The sequence below is a fragment of the Trematomus bernacchii genome, unplaced genomic scaffold (genome assembly GCF_902827165.1).
Source record: "Trematomus bernacchii unplaced genomic scaffold, fTreBer1.1, whole genome shotgun sequence".
In the NCBI taxonomy this organism is placed as follows: Eukaryota; Metazoa; Chordata; class Actinopteri; order Perciformes; family Nototheniidae; genus Trematomus; species Trematomus bernacchii.
This window is the reverse complement of record NW_022987727.1, coordinates 10,761,190-10,783,364: the sequence shown is the minus strand read 5'-3', so window position 1 is coordinate 10,783,364 and position 22,175 is coordinate 10,761,190. Positions and strand designations below refer to the sequence as shown.

The window sequence follows — 22,175 nt, the reverse complement described above, 5'->3', positions numbered from 1 at the left end:
CCGTCCACAGCAACCAATCAGCATGGGCGGATTCATTTACCCATGCTAGGGATTTTGGTTTGATGCCTGATAAAAAAATTCAACTTGCCATCTGTGGTGGAATTTAAACTCTAAATAAACCCTAGAATTTACATCTCTTAACATGAAATGAATGTCAGATATTTCAGCAAGGCTCACATGACACTATCAGCCTCATTCATTATTCCATTTAGTGAACGCTTCACACAATTTCCAAGAAAAGACTCAAAGGCTCACCTGTAAACATTGTTACATGTACTGTAATTACAAATTCCACTAGGATCAGAATCTGAAATGATTTGTTTGTCATGAGCGGGGAATTTTAAGGCATTACAGAAGCAAATGTTCAGTACAGACAAATGGAAAAAGAGTAGACTTAAATCATATACTATGAAGGGCCGTGTTGGCCAAAATTCAAACTCACCTCGCACACACACTACTGAAAACATCTGGCCTTGCACAAACACTACTGAAATACTCTCACATTCACTACTGAACACCTCACACACACACAACTGAAAATTAAACCTCACACACATAGGCCTACTACTAAAAATGTACCACACACACGCAACTGACAATTAACCTCACACACACACTATTGAAATCCTCTCATATTCACTACTGAACACCTCACACACACACAACTGAAAATTAAACTTTGCACACATGCTACTGAAAATTAACCTCACACACACACACACACAACTGAAAATGTACCTCACACACACACTATTGAAATCCTCTCACATTCACTACTGAACACCTCGCACACACACTACTGAAAACATTTTACTGAAAGGTTCTCAGTAGGGAATGTGCATGTGTTTCACCTATGTGTGTGAGGGGGATTCTTGCTGTAACGGAAGTCATTGTAATGAAACGGAAGTACCAAACTGCTAGTGGTCTCTCCAACCCGGTATCACGGCAAGACGTGAACATGTGACGATCTACCATGCTGGGAGACGTGAATATATCACGGTTTCGTCCCTTCAAACGTGACAGTTACACGGTATTGTTAACATGGCCCAACCAGTGGAGAAATACCCGGAAGTGCCAAGCAAATGGTCTACCGCGCCTATTGGTCGGTTTTTATTGTCAAAATTAGATGTTTTTAATTTATTTTTTAATCATCACACTTGATTTCGCCGATTTTCTTGTTGCCCTAGCTGGTCGACACCTCTTTTAGCAGAAACAAAGGCTACATTAATGTATTAAATCGATGTTAATCCATGTGTGTGGAGGCCAGGATGTGGAATTAACGGACGTGACGTTGTGCGATTGCGTTGCCAGGCAACCCAATTTACAAACTCTTCAACTACAACCCTAATTATATTTTAAAACATTTTAGAAGGCCTCACGAAATACTTTAATGTAAATTAAAATGTAAATGTGAAGGGGTGTGTGTAATGTGGTGATTGACATTATTCACCCACGGATCTATGGGTTGGGGGTATTGTTCCGCACGGACATTTTAGTTAAACGGACTTACTGTTGATGTGAAATCCGAAAAAAAATACGTTATACACCATAACGGTGCACAGCTGATATAAAAAGACTTGTCGTTTTTAAAGATATTACTGATTTTCTTTGAATATAAGAATGTAAATACTGAGTTGAGAGAATAGTCAGGGGATTTGGGCGATGGGAGACACATCTATGGATTCAGAATTTCAATAGCTTACTGTTAAATGACAGATATACCTTTCTGTCTGTGATGTTTTACAAATCAGATATTATAAGTAAAACATGTGAAATAATATAGCAATATCCTGTACAATTATGTGAAAACATGAATAAAACTACACATCTTCAGATGTTATACATACACAAGTGTCCTACACTAATAATACAAAGTTATTATGGCTGTGTGCACCGCCTAGTGGTTAAAGCACGTTATTGAATTAGTTGTGTCTATGATATGTCAATGATCCTTAGAAAATCTTGAAATCTTGAAAGGGATATGCAAAATAGCCATTATATACAGTCTTTAATGAACTATTAGTAGAGAATAACGAGTAATGAATATACTTTATAGGGATCTGCAGATAAATGTTTAGTCTTCTCAAGCAGCAACTATCAAATATCTCTCCTGATTGTTGGCACTTGACAATCACCTTTCCCTGAATTTTACTCAGGTGTAACTAAAGCCTGATTTAAGGGTTGTTTATATTTCACATCATTAATCAGAATCTGCAAAGTAACTAAAATAAATGTAGTGAAGTAAAAATACCAGGTTAACCTCTGAATTGTGTGGAGTAGAATTGCTGTTTTGTTTAGTAATGGATATTGAATATGGAATAAAGGTTTTGACAAGACCTGGTGTAACAATAATCAAAAAGGACATTAAAAGAGCTCCAGATGTCAATGATCTAAACAAAACAGCACACCTGAAATTTATTAAATACTTTATTAAGGGCAGTGAATTAGTTTTTTCTGTATGTTTTTCAAATCAGTGTTATACAGTAAGTGTCATAGACAGTGTTACATTGCTATTATTATCCTTAAAATATATATTATAAAACAAAACCATTTATGATCTTTTTTTTTGGGTGGTTTACTAATGACAGTTAATTCTGTTTCTGCTATTGATGGTTTCATTTTTGTGAAAAATAATCAAATAATCAAATTCAATAACGTGCTTTAACCACTAGATGTGCCTTTCTATCAGCTGTGCACCGTTATGGTGTAAATACAGCCTATCTACCAATTGGATCAAATATAAAAGTCAGCCGAATTATTATTGATACTGCAAGGAGACGTATTGTGTGAAAATAAATGTAAGATGTTGTTTAATTGCGGATATATTTATGATCCACGTCACGTTTTCAGTTTTGGCGGCAGTGCTTCCTGTTTGTCCAGAAGTCTTCTCATCAGGGCTCTATAAATACAGAACTACGGCAGATGTGTCATATTTAATGCAGCCGAACCGTGTATTACAATGACGTTATGTGATGACCTCCAAAGAGAAAAGCAAGCAAACTCGGAATAAAGTATTATTTTATTTTTTTTAAATGTTTTCGGATTTCACATCAACAGGAGTCCGGTTAACTAAAAATGTCCGTGCGGAATAATACCCCCAACCCATAGATCCGTGGGTGAATAATGTCAATCACCACATTACACACATTCCTTCACATTTACATTTTAATTTACATTAAAGTATTTCGTGAGGCTGTCTAAAATGTTTTAAAATATAATTAGGGTTGTAGTTGAAGAGTTTGTAAATTGGGTTGCCTGGCAACGCAATCGCACAACGTCACGTCCGTTAATTCCACATCCTCACCTCCACACACATGGATTAACATCGATTTAATACATTAATGTAGCCTTTGTTTCTGCTAAAAGAGGTGTCGACCAGCTAGGGCAACAAGAAAATCGGCAAAATCGAGTGTGACGATTAAAAAATAAATTAAAAACATCTAATTTTGACAATAAAAACCGACCAATAGGCGCGGTAGACCATTTGCTAGGCACTTCCGGGTATTTCTCCACTGGTTGGGCCATGTTAACAATACCGTGTAACTGTCACGTTTGAACGGACGAAACCGTGATATATTCACGTCTCCCAGCATGGTAGATCGTCACATGTTCACGTCTTGCCGTGATACCGGGTTGGGTCTCTCTGCTAGCTCCGTTAGCCCCGTTAGCTTCATTAGCTCGAGGCTGCTACAGGGGCTCAACTGATCCGGAGAACACAACTTGAACTCGGACGTGTTTGTTGTTTTGATGCCTGGTGGAGTATTCTTCATTGAAATATCTGACTTATCTTGTGGCTCTGTGGTTCAAACAGACCGTCCATGAATGCAGTTTTTTCGGTAAGTGAAATTCAAGCACTTTATTTCTTACTGGTCTTTTTATTCAGCTAACGAGCGAGACAAAGCTACATCTGTGCTAACGATGCTATCCGTAGCATACAAGTTAAAACATAATTGAGAAGTGTAAAACATTAAGAAGGATTATACTGTAGAACAAAAGGCTTCTGTGTGAGGTTGGTAAAATAAGGTCATCCTCGTACATTGGTTAGTTTACTAGTTAGGTAACTGTATGCATGTTATTGTTAATTTAAATTAGCTATGCTCGACGATGCAGACAGCTAGCGTCACAGTTGAAGACCAGCGTACTGTATATGAGATTAACCTCACTATAAAATCTGTGTATTTCAAAAATATGAATCTCACATTTCCAGTTGGTTCCAGAAATAACGTTAACGTAGATATTGCAATATGTTGAGCTGGAGTTAATTATTGAAGCTTACTGGTTAACGTTACCATCATAATAAACGAACGAACCCAAAAGTTGTTGTTTTTATTAATATTATTACCAATACTTACTTAGCATTTTATTATCATTACACTGGAGAAACCGACTTATTGTGGCAGCAGAACGTGAACATGTAACTTAATGCCTGCATTGAAGGAAGAAAAATAGTGTAGTCAATGCTTTAGGGACAAGGAAATTATTTGTTTAAATATTAGATATGACGTGTGCTTCTGTGACAATTAAGCTTATTCATTGCATTACATTTGTTAAATATGTTTGTCTTGTACGTGTGTGTTACAAATGAATGTGAATATGGCATAGGACAAATATTTAATTTGACTGTCTCATGAAAAACGATTCCAAAATAACAGTAAAATAAAAAGGACCCCAACTAGACAATAATACACAATCCAACTGATAAGATACAGTAAGGGCTGTGATATCCAGCACTTTTTATAAGGATAACAAAAAGATTATCACATGACCTTTGCATGTAAAAAAGTCTGTGACCAACACATGTTACTTTACATATATATATCTGTTTGTTTAAAGTTTCCAGGTGATGCAGACAGACCAGAGGATGCTGAACACGAGAGACAGACCTAAATTCCTAGAAGCAGTGAACTTCAGCATGGAGTGAAAGGTACAAAGACCTTTCATACTGTACAAAGAATCGAGAAACGTTCTGGTTTAAATAGATAAAGTAACAACTATAATACACTGATATACATTCCATTAAACATGACTAAATACTGACATCAGGGAAGTTGAGTGTTCCTTCCTTGTAAAGATTTACATTTCGATTTTACTAAGCAACATGATTTTTTTGTCAGCTTTCACATTTCAATGTATTTAAGGCAATTATTATTTTACATTGTGAGAATAGCTACCATTTGTCTCTACATATTGTCTGTAAAAGACGTGGGAAAACCAAACAGCATGATACTACATTTACACTAAGTTCTGATAACAGTTGAATATTATTTTAATAATAACATATATTTTAATGTTGATTAACTGCAGACTGTTCATTCATAATCTGATATGAGATTAAAGACCAATACAGGACATTCACTAAGAAACTACACTTTTATTGTGAACACAAAGATCTGCACACTGAATAGTGTGTAGTCAAACAGGACCATCATTTGTTTGTGACAGCTGTGCCCAGTATGGGCTCACAGATGCAGTTAGGTGGTTTCTTCATAGGCCTGGTCCTCCTCCCAGAGAAAGACCTCTCTACCTCAGTCTTCTCCGGCCAAACCCACAGACAGGTCATCGTCACACCGAGGTTTCTCCCAAAGTCTCTGCAGTTCTCTGGACTCCACGCTGTCTCAATTGATCCACACTGTGAATATGAGAGGGGAAAATGTGTGTAATAAATGCTTTAGACAAAAATAAATATGAAGTGGCTCAGTTTTATCTCACGTCTCAAAGTTTAATTTAAAAGAAGAGGCCCCAAAAATAAAGATTGGTATATCAATAAATGTAGTGGATTTTGTCTTTTGAATTGTTTAAAGTAGATATAACTAGTACTTAAGAGTTTTAATACAGTCTGGTTGCAGAGGAGGCACACAGGTAAGAGCACTAACTAGCTACCAACACAGTAAGCTTGACTTTAATTTATTAAAAGTATACTTAAGTGACAGCAAAAAATCAATAACTAAAATCATGCAAAAATGTGAATCTTTGCTGGATCCACTGTTGAATTTACCACATATTATATATTTTAGAAACCTGAAGGCATTTATAGATTTGTATGCAAGTATTATCCCAAAAATGCAATACCTCCATAGACCAGACCGTCTCAGTTTGTAGACTGCTCGGTTCAGGCTCCTGCCTATGGCTGCAGTGCTGTTTCTCTATAAATCCATGCTGAATTGCACCTTCTGTTTCATTCTTCTTCTTTAACACTAGAACCGCCAGAGGTCGCTGTATACCTAAAACCGCCAACGGGTCAAATGTACTCGCTATTGATTTTCAAGGTACATTGTTCTTTTATTTATCATGTAGGACAGTGAGTTTTGATCGCACAGGGATGAAATTTATACCAATAGAATCTGTGGACTCTCAGCTTTTCATATGATATTGTTTGTGCAGATAGCATGAAGTATAAAATATTGCTAACAGTGCTGATTTAAACGCTTGGTGTTAGACTTGTTTTTTGTTTAGGTACAAATCTCTCTGCTCTCTCTCTATCTATCTATAACTATCTATCTGTCTATCTCTCTCTATCTATCTATCTATCTATTGTGTGTCTACTAATTTATTTACACTATATTTTTTACTGATGTAATCAGTCTGTTTATTTGTGAGGTTGTTGAGGAAACCTGCTGCTAATACACTTAAAGGTAGGGTAGGTAAGAATGGAGAAACCAGCTCGAGTGCGCTAGAATTTGAAAGTACACAACTGAAAAAAATCTGCCCCTTCCTTCAGACTTCCTTACAGAGCCCCTCCTCCAACACACACGAACGCACACATGACCAATGAGGGCACGAGATACGTTTGTGCACAGATGGAAGGCTGACAGGCAGGTAGGCCATCCAATTATCTACCTTACCTTTAAGTAGCACATTTGAGAAAAATATAATAGGCCCACTATGGGCTTACAGTAGATATGTCTCATAATTATTTGTGTGAACATAAAAATTATTTGTGTGTGAATATGTGATTTGTAAATGTAAAACACCATCCACAAATGCATTTAAAAGATTTGCAAACTCACAAATAAATTTGCAAATGTAAAACGGATCTGCAAATACGCAAAATATTTTTACAAATAAAAAAAAGATCTTTGAATATCTCTTTAACATTTACAACTTTCGATCAGGCATTTGTGAATCCATTTTGTATTTGTTGACCAAAAATGCGCTTGTGGATCTCACATTTCTGCTTGTGGATCTCAAATCTCTGCTTGTGGATCTCAAATCTCTGCTTGTGGATCATCTTTTTACACACACGGAGTTTTGAGACAAACTTTCCGCCGGTCTCGGCTAAAATCTACTCGTGTCACTCGGTTATTTTTGGAAAACACGTGATGGCCGGCTGATGACGACATTTCCGCATGGTTTTCAAAGTAAGAGCATGATGTTTTTGTATTATAATGAACAGCGGAACGTTAGATGCATTCTTTATCACCATCATCATCATGTTATACAGTAGTGATACAGTTAGTTTGTGTTAGTTTATTGGTTCAATACAGCATATATCGAGCACATTCGTATGCATTGATGTTGAAGTACAGGCTACGCCACTACGCCCGGGGGGAGCAGCTGGCAGCAAAGCAGTACAGAGATAACTATTTCTTCATTGTTTTTTGTGTATTCAGTCAAGCGGGTCAAAGTTAAAAAGCACTTCACATCTTATTAATCGGCCTAGTTTTACCTTACCAGTGCAGTGGTGGGGTAATCTATAGAAAAGCACCGTATTTTGGTTAGCCTTCATAGTAAGGCTAAATTAAATGTTATAATATTCATTGTGTCCTTTTTACTGTATATGCATATATTCCTGTCTATTGCTTTCATTTGTATTTAATGTTATTATGTTTATACTTGTTTCCACACATTTCACAATTTGGGATGAATGAAGTATCTATCTATCTATCTATCTATCTATCTGTCTGTCTGTCTGTCTGTCTGTCTGTCTGTCTGTCTGTCTGTCTGTCTGTCTGTCTGTCTGTCTGTCTGTCTGTCTGTCTGTCTGTCTGTCTGTCTGTCTATGTATCCGTCTGTCTATCTATCCATCTATCTATCCGTCCGTCCGTCCGTCCGATCTATCTATCTATCTATCTATCTAGGGGCGGCGCCAGGCGGTAGTTTGCAGTTGCTACAGCAACACCAACAATTGTCCTAGCAACTGCTAAGCAACCCCAAGAAATGTATGTTTTTTTTATATATGTGAAATTCATAATTTGAAAAATGATTGATTCGAAAATGATATGCTACAGTACAGTACAAGTAGCCTACTTCTGGGTGTTTCATTCAAGCTCGGCTCCGTTTGTGTGGCACGAACGCACGAGTGAGCGAGCGAGAGAGAGAGAGAGCAAGATTGTTGTTGCTGCGCTAACGGATATTAGAAGCTGTTTCTACAACTAAGTGAAAGGAAAGTCCTCTCCTGTCAGATAACGTCAGCTCAGTGAGGTAAAGGACTCTCTGACTGTTTAGATAGATTAGTTAAAGTGGACCTATCATGCTATATTTGAATAATATATTGTAGGGCCATAGCTATATAAGGTATATTTATACGTTTATGTTTTCAAAATACCAAACCGATCATGCATTTTAGCCATGCCTCATTTCGCTCTATGTGCTGTTTGCTGTCTACGGTCTGATTCTGTGAGCTGCAGCTGACCACGCCCCCCTGCAGGAGAGGGGGGCGTGACACGGCCCCGGCACGCGTGTCATGTTACCATGCCGGCCCCGGCACGAGTGTCATGTTACCATGCTTGCTGTGATTACGAGTGGAGAATAAACATGTTATCTCAGAGCAATGCATGTGTTCAAGCATATTACGAATTTGATCCTGAATCTGACCCTGAAGAAGGGGAGGTTTCGGTGGAGGTGCAAACATCTCGGTTGCAGCAGGACGTTTCTGAATGGTTAGTTGACAAGCTGTTGTCCCTATTTGTTACGATGCTTGCTAATTATTCCGTTTCCGTTCATATTTTGGCTAATTAGCAAGAATGCAATGTGTACAGTTTGTAACATAGAGTTTGTAACGCAAAAACAGCGGTACATATATATATATTTACATAGGGAGACATTCATCTTTTCAGCATATATATACAATGGCCTCATTGCGTTTATTAATAATATACAGTCCTTTTCTTCCAACATCGTGCAACAACTGTTACCGTTGGAAAGTTCAATAACTTAGGGTCATAACAAGTATAACTCCAGATGCTTAAACACCTCAGTTGTCAGCAATGTGTGTATTTTCATATGTGTTTTTAAAAGCTCAGTTATTGACTTCTTTCTACAGGTGTACATGTGCAAATTGCGCTGCAATGCCATCTGAACCAGAGAATGTGTGCTGCATGGAGATACTGTACCACAGGTAACATTTTTGATAGCTTCACTAAGTTCTCTGTTTAGAGAATACATTTTTCACATGTCATTCAATATGTTTATCACATTAGGTGTCAAGACGGATGCAGGAACTTGAGCTCTCTGTGCCTTGTATCGTGGACCATCCTGGTTTGGAGCCTGTGTGCCTAAATGTGTTCTCCCTGCAGAATGCTTTCAATATATACAGAGCTGAACATGGGAGACTACAGATGAGGCAAATACAGCAGTGAGTGGTTTGTTTGTTTTGACTGAAATTGTAAAACGTCTGCTAATATTGTTCATGAAAATAAATACTGATGTATATGGTTTTATGCAATCTTTCATTTCATTCTGTCATTGTACATGGCGTTACTATTATGATATACTACACAGCAATGGCATAACACACCCATGTGTACGACAAAAAAAGTCCACACACACAACCTTATGCTTTTGAAAGCAGCATATACTTTACCCATCCAAACATGAATAATCATGACACATGTGATATAAACTGTCGGAACTTTATTCAAAATCAACGGTATTTTACATAAATTAAATAGGCTTTTCACTAAATATTATTTGCAATTATTTCAGGCGTCACAGGTATCTAGCCTACAGAAGCTTTGTGAGCTGGTGCTGGGGCTTCCTTGGACGCAAGATCAGAGTAGTCATTCCGGCCTGCGTTGTCCTCAGGATTCACATGGAGTTTCCTGATCCGCAAAACAACTATGTTGGGTTCAGACAGTCAAATTGAACCGGCGATGACCTCCTCCCTGTCAGGTCTCTCATACTGGGAACACAGGTCCTCTGGGATGGGTATCTTCAGAAGCTCCTGTGTGAATGGTGCAGGGTCCACAAAGACTTGGTCGAAGATGAGGTCCATCAAGTTGGCCACATAGCCTGTGCAATGTTAAAAAAAGCAAAACAAATATTTGGTTTAGATTTTTATATGCATGTAAAACACTGAAAGTTGTTTCTATTTTTTTTATTTTATAATTTGTTGTGGAATACATACTTAATTTTAAAAATGTGAATATTACTGGCACTTCAATAGATGTATAGATTTATTTTTCATGTGCTTGCGTCCGAATTTATATGAAAGTCTACTCTTTGGTTGTAAATAGTTGTATAATAAATATTTTAAACACTTACGGAATGTGGGGTCAGTCTGACATGCAGAATCTATCATCACAGATAATCTGCTGGTAGCATGTGAGGTGCTGGCCTGTAAAGAAGAAAACATAGTTAGAACAAAATAATCTCAATTTAGTATTCAGGATGAGAAAATACTATTTGGATAATTATAGTCTGAAATCCCAAAAGATGGGGGCTAAAACTGTCTATTTAGCAAAGCTCTTTGCTTAGCATTTTCCAATCTGAGTTAGTTTGGAACCGTAACGTGCATGCTGTGTTTCTGACAGGATACAGATGATGTGTTGGAGAGGGGCTGAGCTCAGTAGACTGATGGCGCGTTTCCACTACACGGCCTCGCTCGGCCCCGCTCGGTATGGCTGGGCCTCGTTAGGACTGGCTCACTTTATGGCGCATTTCCATTACAGTTTAGGAACTGGGGTAGTATCTATAGTAACGCAGTGTAGGCGGAGCCGTGACGTGATCTTCAGAGAACCCCAGAAAAACAACACAGCCGTTAGCTGTTAGCACTCAGAGCTCACAGCTCCTCATATATGTTCAGAAACTAGACAAAAGTTAAACAAGTACAAACCACAGACTGCCTGTGTCATGGTGAATACAGTCGCTGCTTTATTTATGTCTGTATAGGCCGTTGTGAGTGTGGACGGTCGGAGCATATACTGCGTTAGCTTAGCCAATCTCCATTTAGAACACACGCATTTTAAAAGGTTTTTCGCCTGCCGTCTGTCTATAGACTTGACAAAGCATTAATTCATGGTTTTTACTAACCGGTATCAGTATGTTGTTACTTCGGCATCATTTTGAAACGTGTATTACAATTAAATCACGGTCAAATATGTCCATCTTGTTGTAGTTGTAGCCCCCTTGCCAGCGATGCTCTCTCTAGTTTAGCATACTCAGCCCGACTCAGCCTCGTTGTCTCTGGCCCTAGACCCACGATTTTATGAGGCCAGAAAAACTGTGAATTAGGACCCGCCGGCCGGTACTAGGCCAAGTGGAAACGCAACCAAAGACGGGCCGCTGACGTCACAGCCCTCTCAAACCGTGCTCCGCGCTGTAGTGGAAACGCGCCATGACTGTAATGAGTGCTAGCCACTAATTAGCCTGTTGCTGGAGGTAAGGCCCCGTCAACAACAACAACAACAACAAACCAACGGTGCTTTAGCTCGGTTTTACTCGTGGTGTGTCTCCCCCCTCCCCCATAGATCCTAACAGTCGTGCACACACACACCCATTTAAATTCATGTGTGCTCACAAGTAAACACATAAAAGCTTTTACATATAACGTTGCAAAAAACGGCGTGTCTCATTAGCGTAGCGTAGCTTACAGATCGATGATATCTGAGGCCTGTACTACGAAGCTGGTTCAACCTAACCTGGATATGTTTGAGTTAGCCGGTTGGCCCAATCCAAAACATACGCGCTCTGGCTAAACTGTACTACGACGCTGGTTATCAAGTGGATCGCTCAAGCCAGCCGTGTCCTATCTAGTTAGGTGCGCGTTCACATGAAAGGGGTGGTATTTGGAGCATTCGACCAATCTCAAACACGGACAAGCGTACTGACAGCGCAGCGTCATACTTCCTGAATGAAAAGTCAACTTTAATATTAGTCAAATATGAAGAAGTTAAACTTTAAACATCCTTAAACACTTTATCCAGGATAAAAGCCACATAGCTGCACCTGCAAGATGAATACAGCTGGTAAAAGAAAAAGTGTTTGAATGCGTACATTAACAGGTTTATGAAATCACTGCCCCGTCCAAGACACGAGTGGATCTGACTTTAATTAGGAGAATTTGACTCGAGTGTTTCATCAACTTAATGTGTTGCTTAAAATAATACTTCTGCATACAGTATGTGACACTGTGAGTGTTGCACGGCCAGATACGGCTCAAGAAGCTGACTCAAATAAGGAAATATATGATACATTATGATGTGATATGCGATGAATGATAATGGGACACATCGACGTCTGCACTCACAGTGCCGCGGACTGTACTTAATGTTACTCTGATCCGGTTACTTATGTCGTGGCAGATATTTAAGTAGACTTTCTTAACGCTAATATTATAATAGTTTGATTGCTCTGAAGATGGGAGGGGATATTCTATTAATTTTCACGTTCACACAGTCAGTTGATTTTGGCCGGCCGTCTTTCCTGCAACGGCAGTTTTTCTGTATTTCCTCTATCCTGTAATATAAATTGATCGCTTTAAACTCCGCACACGGAGCTCTGATTGGTCAGCAGGCGGTGCTTTCACTGAGTTGATCTCTAATGGCACATTTCCACTACACGGTCGGCCTCGGCCACGCTCGGTACGGCTCGGCACGGCTTGGCCTTAACAGGGCCGACTCACTTCATGCTGCGCTTCCATTACAGTTTAGGAACTGGGGTAGTTACTATAGTAACGCAGTGTAGGCGGAGCCGTGACGTCATCTTCAATGAGAACTCCAGCAAGCCGTTAGCTGTTAGCACTCAGAGCTCACAGCTCCTTATATATGTTCAGAAACTCGACAAAAGTTAAACAAGTACACACCACAGACTGCCTGTGTCATGGTGAATACAGTCGCTGCTTTATTTATGTCTGTATAGGCCGTTGTTGTGAGTGTGGACGGTCGGAGCATATACTGCGTTAGCTTAGCCAATCTCCATCTAGAAAAACACGAATTTTAAAAGGTTTTTCGCCTGCCGTCTGTCTGCAGACTTGACAAAGCATTAATTCATGGTTTTTACTAACCGGTATCAGTATGTTGTTACTTCGGCATCATTTTGAAACGTGTATTACAATTAAATCACGGTCAAATATGTCCATCTTGTTGTAGTTGTACCCCCCTTGCCAGCGCTCCTCTCTCTAGTTTAGCATACTCAGCCCGACTCAGCCCTGTTTGTTGGCCTCGATAGAACCACAATTTTCTCGGGCCAGAAAAGACGTGAAAAAGTGGCCCCGGGCCGGGCCGGAACTAGGCCTAGTGGAAGCGCAACCAAAAACGGGAACGGCACGACACGGCACGCTTAAAGCGAGCTCCGCGCTGTAGTGGAACTGCGCCATTAGCCTGCCACCTAACCTGCTCCGGAGCAGGTTTGCCGCTCAGCATAAGTTACCATGGAAATCTAGCCTGCTAAAAAGAGAACCAGCGTCGTAGGACCGGAAAGCCCGAGATTTCCCTGAAGTTAGCCGGCTAAGCGAAAATCCAGCTTCGTAGTACAGGCTACAGATCATTCTTACAGACTACAATCACAAAAGCTTGTACATATAACGCTGCAAAAAACGGCACTTAGCTACAGAAGATTACGTTTGTTATTATAACTTACTTTATATGATTTTAGAGGATACAAAATACTAATAAATACGAGAATAAATACTTCTGTTATCTGCTATGGCGTGGCTTTACAGCCTTCACACAGATCGCCATTGCGGCAGTATGTCTGAGCATGTTATCAAATGCCTGATAATTAAAATAAAAGCAAAGACAGCGGAGCGTACAAAATAAAATAAAATGTTACAAAAACATATAAACACCTAACCGATTACTGTTTGGGTTTGAGGCGACATTGATACGGTGAAGCTACATGCTACATGCTACAAGCTAGAATAGCTTTATCAGGAAAAACACCGCTAAATAAAAACGTACAGCTTCCAAATTGGATGTGGACTCACTGGCCTGGTCCCGGATGGTGGGTATTGATCCCGGGTTTAGCCTTAGTTTGGAGGCAAATCCTTCTTTGACTTGAGTGACGTTCATAAACATGTCCGGGGCAAAATGTTGTGAACACACAAGCAGAAATCTGCTGTAGTCTTCTGGCACATGTCCCTGGAAAATAAACTCAAGCCACAGATTCCTGTCTTTTTCCAGAGATGGCAGTGCATGCAGTACCTTGCCCTTGTCCAGATTATTGCAGCCAACAACAGCACAACGTTTAACTCCCTTGGACGACATCATTGTTAGAGTACGCAAAAACATAGATGTGACTGGGGGAGCCTGCCAACAGCCTATATGCGAATGAGAGGTTGGGCAATGGCCGTGGCCGTGGCCCAACCCCACATTCCCCTGATAGGTGGAGAGTTGGCCCAATAGCCGTAGCGCCACCGTCCTGATGTCAGGACGGTGGCAAATCTGGATCCGTTTTTATCAGATCCGGTGTAGCCCCTTTTTTAGAGATTTGGGTATGGAGGAAAATAGAGAGGGTTGTGTTTTCTGACACTTGGTGAGTTCCCTGGAACACCGGGGACACATATTCATGTATAAAAGACGTACAAAAGTGCATTTTGCATGATAGGTCCCCTTTAACTTTAGTCTAAGTTATCTCAGTGGGTCTCAAAACAGTTTGATCACCATTTATGTAAACAAGTATTTCCGAGGCACACCTTCATATGATCATTATAGTTAGGCTATAAAACAATAAGAGAATAAATGAAAAACAGGTATGAAATACTATATGACAGTAAAACAAGAATACAGTTTAAAAGGGGAGTGATTAGTAAAATATCCATAAAGAAAAATAATATCTGTTTCCAGTTCTATTTCATATGGGTGTTGAGAGATGTATCCATAGATCTCTTAATGTTGCTCTCAAAGTGCACCAGATTGATGCACTTAACTTCAATAATTAGAAAACAAATCTTCCCGGGGGAGCATGCCCCCGGACCCCCGTAGGAGGCTGGTCAGCCCCCCACTTATACAAAATAGCACTTTACCCTTCCTATATGCCGTGAGATGATTATCGAGCGTTCATTGTAACAGTCGCGGGTGTACTGTATGTGCGTGTGGGGAGTGATATATGTAATTATAATGAAACCAGCTGCAATGGATCATGGATTCACCAGGGGGTGCAGTGATTAAAAAGCTGCCACAGTGGAACTCATGTGAAATAAAAAATAAACAGCTGATAGATCTACAGTAGAGGTATCTGATATAGCGAATATTTGTTAAGATCCATATGTCACGGATAGGATCATATTCTGTGCTAAATAAGAGACATGTAATCATTTACAAAACATCACCATGTTTTTATTTAACAAAATAATGTTGTTTAATCCACGTTGGCGTAAATACAAAACCATCGCTATGTTTTTTTGTCAGGAAATACAGACCGGCTCATACAAACGATTTGTAATCATCATCCTCACGATCATTTAATGTATCATATGTTCGCCGAATTGACATGAATGCACTAATACATGTAGTTTAATCCACGTGAGTTTACAACTACAAAAATAATCGGTTTGTTTTTATATCACATCCGACCGGAGGAAAATGCAGCACGGCTCTCACTACCGATAATCCTAATCCCACGGGCAAACAATAATATGTACAGTGTTAATAGTTTACTGTATTATTAGTGTCTAATTAGTGTCTGATCTTTCTTCTCCAGCAGTTACTGTTTCCACTCAGACTTCAATACAGCTACACCATAGTTTGGTTTCCATGGTAACGCGTCTCTTTAGTACAACTCTACCCTCTGCTCACTCCTTTCCTGTAAATTAAACTATACAGGTCCAGCCCACACATATGACAGCGCAGTTGCTCCATCATTCCATCTCTTCTATTTTCCTGCTCAATACGCTCCTTGGCCCGGGACACACATATTTATTTAGATATGTGTTTATGTATGAGTTTAAATAAAATATGCATAGTAATTTAATAAATCCTTCCAACACACATTGTAAGAACAGTTCTGTTTCATATGAGTGTTGAGAGCTGCAGGGGCGTCGCCTGGACCTGAAAACATTCGGGGCTTAGCCCACAGTGGCGGCGGCACTACAGTGGCATTTTTCACTGCAACACTCCCCACACGCACACACACATTACACCCGCGACTGTTACAATGAAGGCTCAATAATCAGCTCACGGCATATAGGCAGGGGTAAAGTGGGATTTTTTTTTAAATATTGAAGTTATATGCATCAATCTGGTGCACTTTGAGAGCAAAATGAAGAGATCTATCTCAACACCCATATGAAGCAGAACTGTAAACAGATGTACTTTTTTCTTTATGGATATTTTACTAATCACTCCCCTTTTAAACTCTATTCTTGTTTTACTGCCATATAGTATTTCATAACTGTTTTTCCTTTATTCTCTTTTTTTTCCTTCTAACTAAAATGATCATATGAAGGTGTGCCGCGGAAATAATCTTTTGAATAATTTGTGACCAAACCGTTTGAGACCCACTGAGATAACTTAGACTAAAGTTATGTATCTAAACACTCAGAGAGTCCTTTAGCTCACCTGAGTCTCTCAGTCTGAGAGGAGAGGACTCTCCTCCAGCTTCTTGTTGAACAAACAGCTCCTTATAGTGCAGCTAGCTAACCAGATGCTAACAACACGGTCCATGCTGGCACCGGTCCCTCCCTCCCTCCCCCTCTCACACTAAATGCGCTATTGCCACACACACACACAGAGCGAGCTTGAATGACACAAGCACACGTTTATTTCCATGCAACTCTCTGATTGGTCTGGTGTCATGCCTCTGTTGCATTCACTGAACACGGGAAATTACAGTGCTGCTGTTCTCTCTTGTGTCATGATGAGGTTCACGTAAAGCACGTTTAATGTATTATATTATTGAGGGAGAATTGTCCGGGGCTACAGAAAAAACATTCGGGGCTAAAGCCCCGGATGCCCAGGCCAGGCGACGCCACTGGAGAGCTGTATCCATAAATCTCTTAATTTTGCCCTCAAAGTGCACCAGATTGATGCATTTAACTTCAATTTAAACAAAAACATCTTCTGTTGTAACAACAATAACATTATAAATAGTAACATAGCTGAACATGGTATTGCACATTTAGCTTTGAGTGTTACTGACCTGAGATGTTTTTATTACATGAATTAAGGTGACTGAGGCTTTTTAACATAGACTTTTCAGTGTCCCACATTTTGCACAAAACTGTCCCACATTAGGAAATGCAGATTGTCTGAGACAACTTGGCACTAAGAGTACTGATATGTCTACCATTTCTTTTATGAGTGTAATATCTGCATTTTTTCTTTTGGTTTGATTAGGACACATCCTGGGGATTGTGTTTACAAACATTGACCATACCGTTCACCAGCCCCCACCCCCCTATGTTGCCTACTGTATGTTGATTTTTGACTTTGTTTAGAGCAGTGATCTTCTCTTCCTCTCTGCAGCAGAGAGCTAAGCGCTGTCAGACTGGACCTAACCCTAACCCTGAAAAGTATTATCATCTGAAATTAATCATTACGTTATTAGTATCAAATACATATAAGTATCTTTACAACTTGTATTTAGAAATACTCTGTTGTAATTATTGATGCATAAATGTGTTCATCCATTCAATGTGGCATCTGCTATGATATTACTTAATAATACAACACATTATAATATATGATATGATAATTACATTTTAATTGTATTCATTTCTTATTTCATAGTTTCTCATTATTATTATTTTTATTTGTATCGCTGATGTTATTTTTTATTTTATTAATCTGTGTGAATCTGTGCTGTCCTGTTTTTCACTCTCACCCTGTTGCTGTTTGAACTACTGAATTTCCCCACGGGGATTAATAAAGGTCCATCTTATCTTATCTTATCTTAATGTATAAGTTGATTTACTTCGATCTACTGTACTGTGTAAAAACACCACAACAATATTACAAAAAATATACTGCATAAAGCAAACTATTGTAAAGGTAAAAGTATGAGCATAAAAAATAAAGAAGTGTAAACATTTACATTATTATGATTATTTAATATATAAAGACTATACATTATTGAAATACAATTAAGATAATAAGATTAGATATACTTTATTTGATCTAAAATATTGATGTTTTTTCGTTATAGCAGCCTGTGAAAACCATAACAAATAAGTGATTAAATGCTACAGTATTCAGCAAACACAACTGCAGAGCTGCAACATTGCAAACAGACTAAGTTCTACAACACCAAGTTGTCTGTGTGTATTTGTGAATGAAGGTAGGTAGGTAGGTAGGTAGGTAGGTAGGTAGGTAGGTAGGTAGGTAGGTAGGTAGGTAGGTAGGTAGGTAGGTAGACAGATGGATATATAGATAGATATATGGATATATAGATATATGGATATATAGAGATAGATAGATAGATAGATAGATAGATCGATAGATAGATACTTCATTCATCCAAAATTGTGAAATGTGTGGAAACAAGTATACACATAATAACATTAAATACAAATGAAAGCAATAGACAGGAATATATGCATATACAGTAGAAAGGACACAATGAATATTATAACATTTAATGTAGCCTTACTATGAAGGCTAACCGAAATACGGTGCTTTTCTACAGATTACCCCACCACTGCACTGGTAAGGTAAAACTAGGCCGATTAATAAGATGTGAAGTGCTTTTTAACTTTGACCCGCTTGACTGAATACACAAAAAACAATGAAGAAAGAGTTATCTCTGTACTGCTTTGCTGCCAGCTGCTCCCCCCGGGACCCGAAAGTGGCGTAGCCTGTACTTCAACATCAATGCATACGAATGTGCTCGATATATGCTGTATTGAACCAATAAACTAACACAAACTAACTGTATCACTACTGTATAACATGATGATGATGGTGATAAAGAATGCATCTAACGTTCCGCTGTTCATTATAATACAAAAACATCATGCTCTTACTTTGAAAACCATGCGGAAATGTCGTCATCAGCCGGCCATCACGTGTTTTCCGAAAATAACCGAGTGAAACAAGTAGATTTTAGCCGAGACCGGCGGAAAGTTTGTCTCAAAACTCCGTGTGTGTAAAAAGACGATCCACGAGCAGAGATTTGAGATCCACAAGCAGAAATGTGAGATCCACCAGCGCATTTTTGGTCAACAAATACAAAATGGATTCACAAATGCCTGATCGAAAGTTGTAAATGTTAAAGCTCCCATGTCATGCTTTTCCGGTTATTACCCGTCCCTTTGTGTGTTATGAAGGTTTTTATGCATGTAAACGGTGTGCAGAGTCAAAACCCTCAAAGTACACCCTGTAGCGAGTAAAACTCTAACACAGAAAATAGCTCCCCAAAACGCCTCGTTGGAGATACGTCACTGCCCATTTGAGTCTTCCATTTAGTTCCGGGTACCGCCTGATGTCATGCGGTACCCGGAACGAAATGGACCAATCCCGAAGAGCTATGGCCACACCAGCAGCGGCGTGTTCCCCTCCAGAGGTTCGAAGAACCGGCATTTCACAGACGAAAGCTTCCAAAACATTGCCCAGTTTGAGGGCGGATATGCACAGCTTGTTTGGACCGTTTGGAGCAGGGGAAGATCTGGGTATACAACCTGTAAGTTTGCATTGTTATTTGTGTATTTATCAAACAAGACTGTTTAAATGTGTAAACTGTGTTGGACTGCTAAGCCATTGACACAGTGCTAACTGTGCTAACTAAGTTGCTAGAGTTTCCATATATCAACTCTAATATCAGCAGATGGCCTTGCATACATGTATCTCATAGCAGGAGAATGTCTGCATTCACACACACGGAATACTCATACAGTATACTGTACTGTGATTTACCGTACATTGTGACCGTACATATACTGCATGTAGCTAACGAGGCTAGCTGTATGCTAGCGCAAAACAATGTATTCATGCAAGTTACATTGTATGGTAGCAGAATACCCGTATACGATTGCAATTATAAACACGTTATTGCTAGCCTAATATGAACCACTAGCTTTTGTTCATAGTAGTTTTATTACACTTCATTATAGTTGCCTTTCCTCCAAGCTAACGTTCATATCGTGTTAGCTACCAAGGTAAACAAAGCTAGGTTAGCATATTAGCAGGCAAGCTGTTCATTACACAACTACTACTAACGAATCTAAAACAACTAAGTTTCTCTAATATTTTGTGATTTGCATTTGATTTCGTCCAGCCAGATCCTGGCGGACAATCCATGACGTGCTAAAAGGCACTTCTACTACTACTGAGGCGTCGTGCTAAAAGGCACCGCACCGACTGTGCGCAGGCAAGATGCAAGGAGGAGGAATGGATGATATACCGTGTATATATGTATATTTATGTTCATTTTGTACATTTCTAAAAATAAAGTTTAATGGAAATACTTAGTAGGCCTATCCTTTCTTCCCTGAATTCATATATAGCAAACCATGATTTGATTTCTCATCAAACAGTAGTAGTTTATAACGGGTAAAAATAACTTACTCTTTGTTATGAGCGGCTCGTAGGCCACAAAGACAAGGAGACATACACGAGTTTACAAAACCACGGCACATTTATTGTGGTAAATGCAGAGATAGGTGGTTGAGAGGATCGCAGAGTTAGTCTTCCTGCAACCGCTTTGGAGAGAGACTGGGGCCGTAGTGTCCGGAGGTGTCCGTGATCGTGCTGATTAGCCTCTTCAGCTCCACCCCATCGTAAGACAAAGGCCCTGGGGCCGTCACACTCTTCTATAACAACAGTTAAAAATATATATGTATATAAAATATACGGCTGTGCCGACGCCATGATAAGACTGATGTTACGCTGAGAGCAGCCGGGAAAAGCACTGTTAGACATGGGCGCAGCCTCTCTGGTGGTTGACTAATCAGAACGAGTGGCCGAGCTGACCAATCGGAGCACACTAGGCTCACAGGGAGGGGGGGGGCAAGAGCTCCAACGAGTCGTTTAGTGGAGAAAGTGAATACTGCTGAATACACATGCTTGACAGAGATGCTGTATGTGAAACCAATGTGAGTTTGGAAAATTGTACAGTATAAATCTATTTTAGTATACCTCAACAATGTAATTATGATCAGTGGAAATGGCCATGACATGGGCCCTTTAAAGAGATATTCAAAGATCTTTTTTTTATTTGTAAAAATATTTTGCGTATTTGCAGATCCGTTTTACATTTGCAAATGTATTTGTGAGTTTGCAAATATTTTAATGCATTTGTGGATGGTGTTTTACATTTACAAATCACATATTTACACACAAATAATTTGTATGTTCACACAAATAATTATGAGACATATCTAAGCCCATAGCCCACCAATAAAGATTATATGGCAACATTAAATTGTAATAATAACATTATCATGATTGGGTTTAATTTCATTCCAGCTGTTAAGTTGTCAGGCGCAAAAACCTTTGTAGGAGTCGGAGAAATAAAAATGAATCAAAGACTATGAAAATATTTGAAGAACTGCTTCGATTAGTAACAGGTGACCACATGTAATTTAATAGGCTAACTGACACACACACACACACACACACACACACACACACACACACACACACACACACACACACACACACACACACACACACACACACACACACACACACACACACACACACACACACACACACACACACACACACACACACACACACACACACACACACACACGGAGGGAGGGAGGGGATAGAGAAAAGCGCCGTGCTGTTGCCGGTGCCTCCGGTTGGCTGCGCTCTCCTCCTCGGCACCGGACGGACACCGGGAGCGCACCGCGAACACGCCATGAAGGATGAATGAACTTTAAATCTGCCTCTCAACTTTCCCTGCCTCCCTCTCTCTCTTTCTCTCTCCTTCTCTCTCAGTCAGTTTCTTTCTCTCTTTCCCTCCTCCGCGGCTCCCGAAGCGAAACACCAGAAGAAGAATCTCCCACAATGGATTTACTGCAATCACGATCCTATTGTGAATGAATGATCAGATCTTTTTTCTTCTTCTTCTTCTTC

General features: G+C 39.5%; 1 long non-coding RNA gene across 2 annotated transcripts; it reads left to right on the top strand.

Annotated features, from left to right (window-relative positions):
• The first annotated feature begins 9,148 nt into the window (after positions 1-9,148).
• LOC117494468 lies at positions 9,149-10,020 on the top strand. Of its 2 annotated transcripts, XR_004557075.1 has the most exons (3): positions 9,149-9,337; positions 9,420-9,574; positions 9,925-10,020. It is a non-coding gene; the product is annotated as an uncharacterized LOC117494468 (long non-coding RNA). The 2 variants fall into 2 exon arrangements; XR_004557074.1 differs by lacking the exon at positions 9,925-10,020 and having other exon boundaries at positions 9,420-9,657.
• Positions 10,021-22,175: the final 12,155 nt, after the last annotated feature.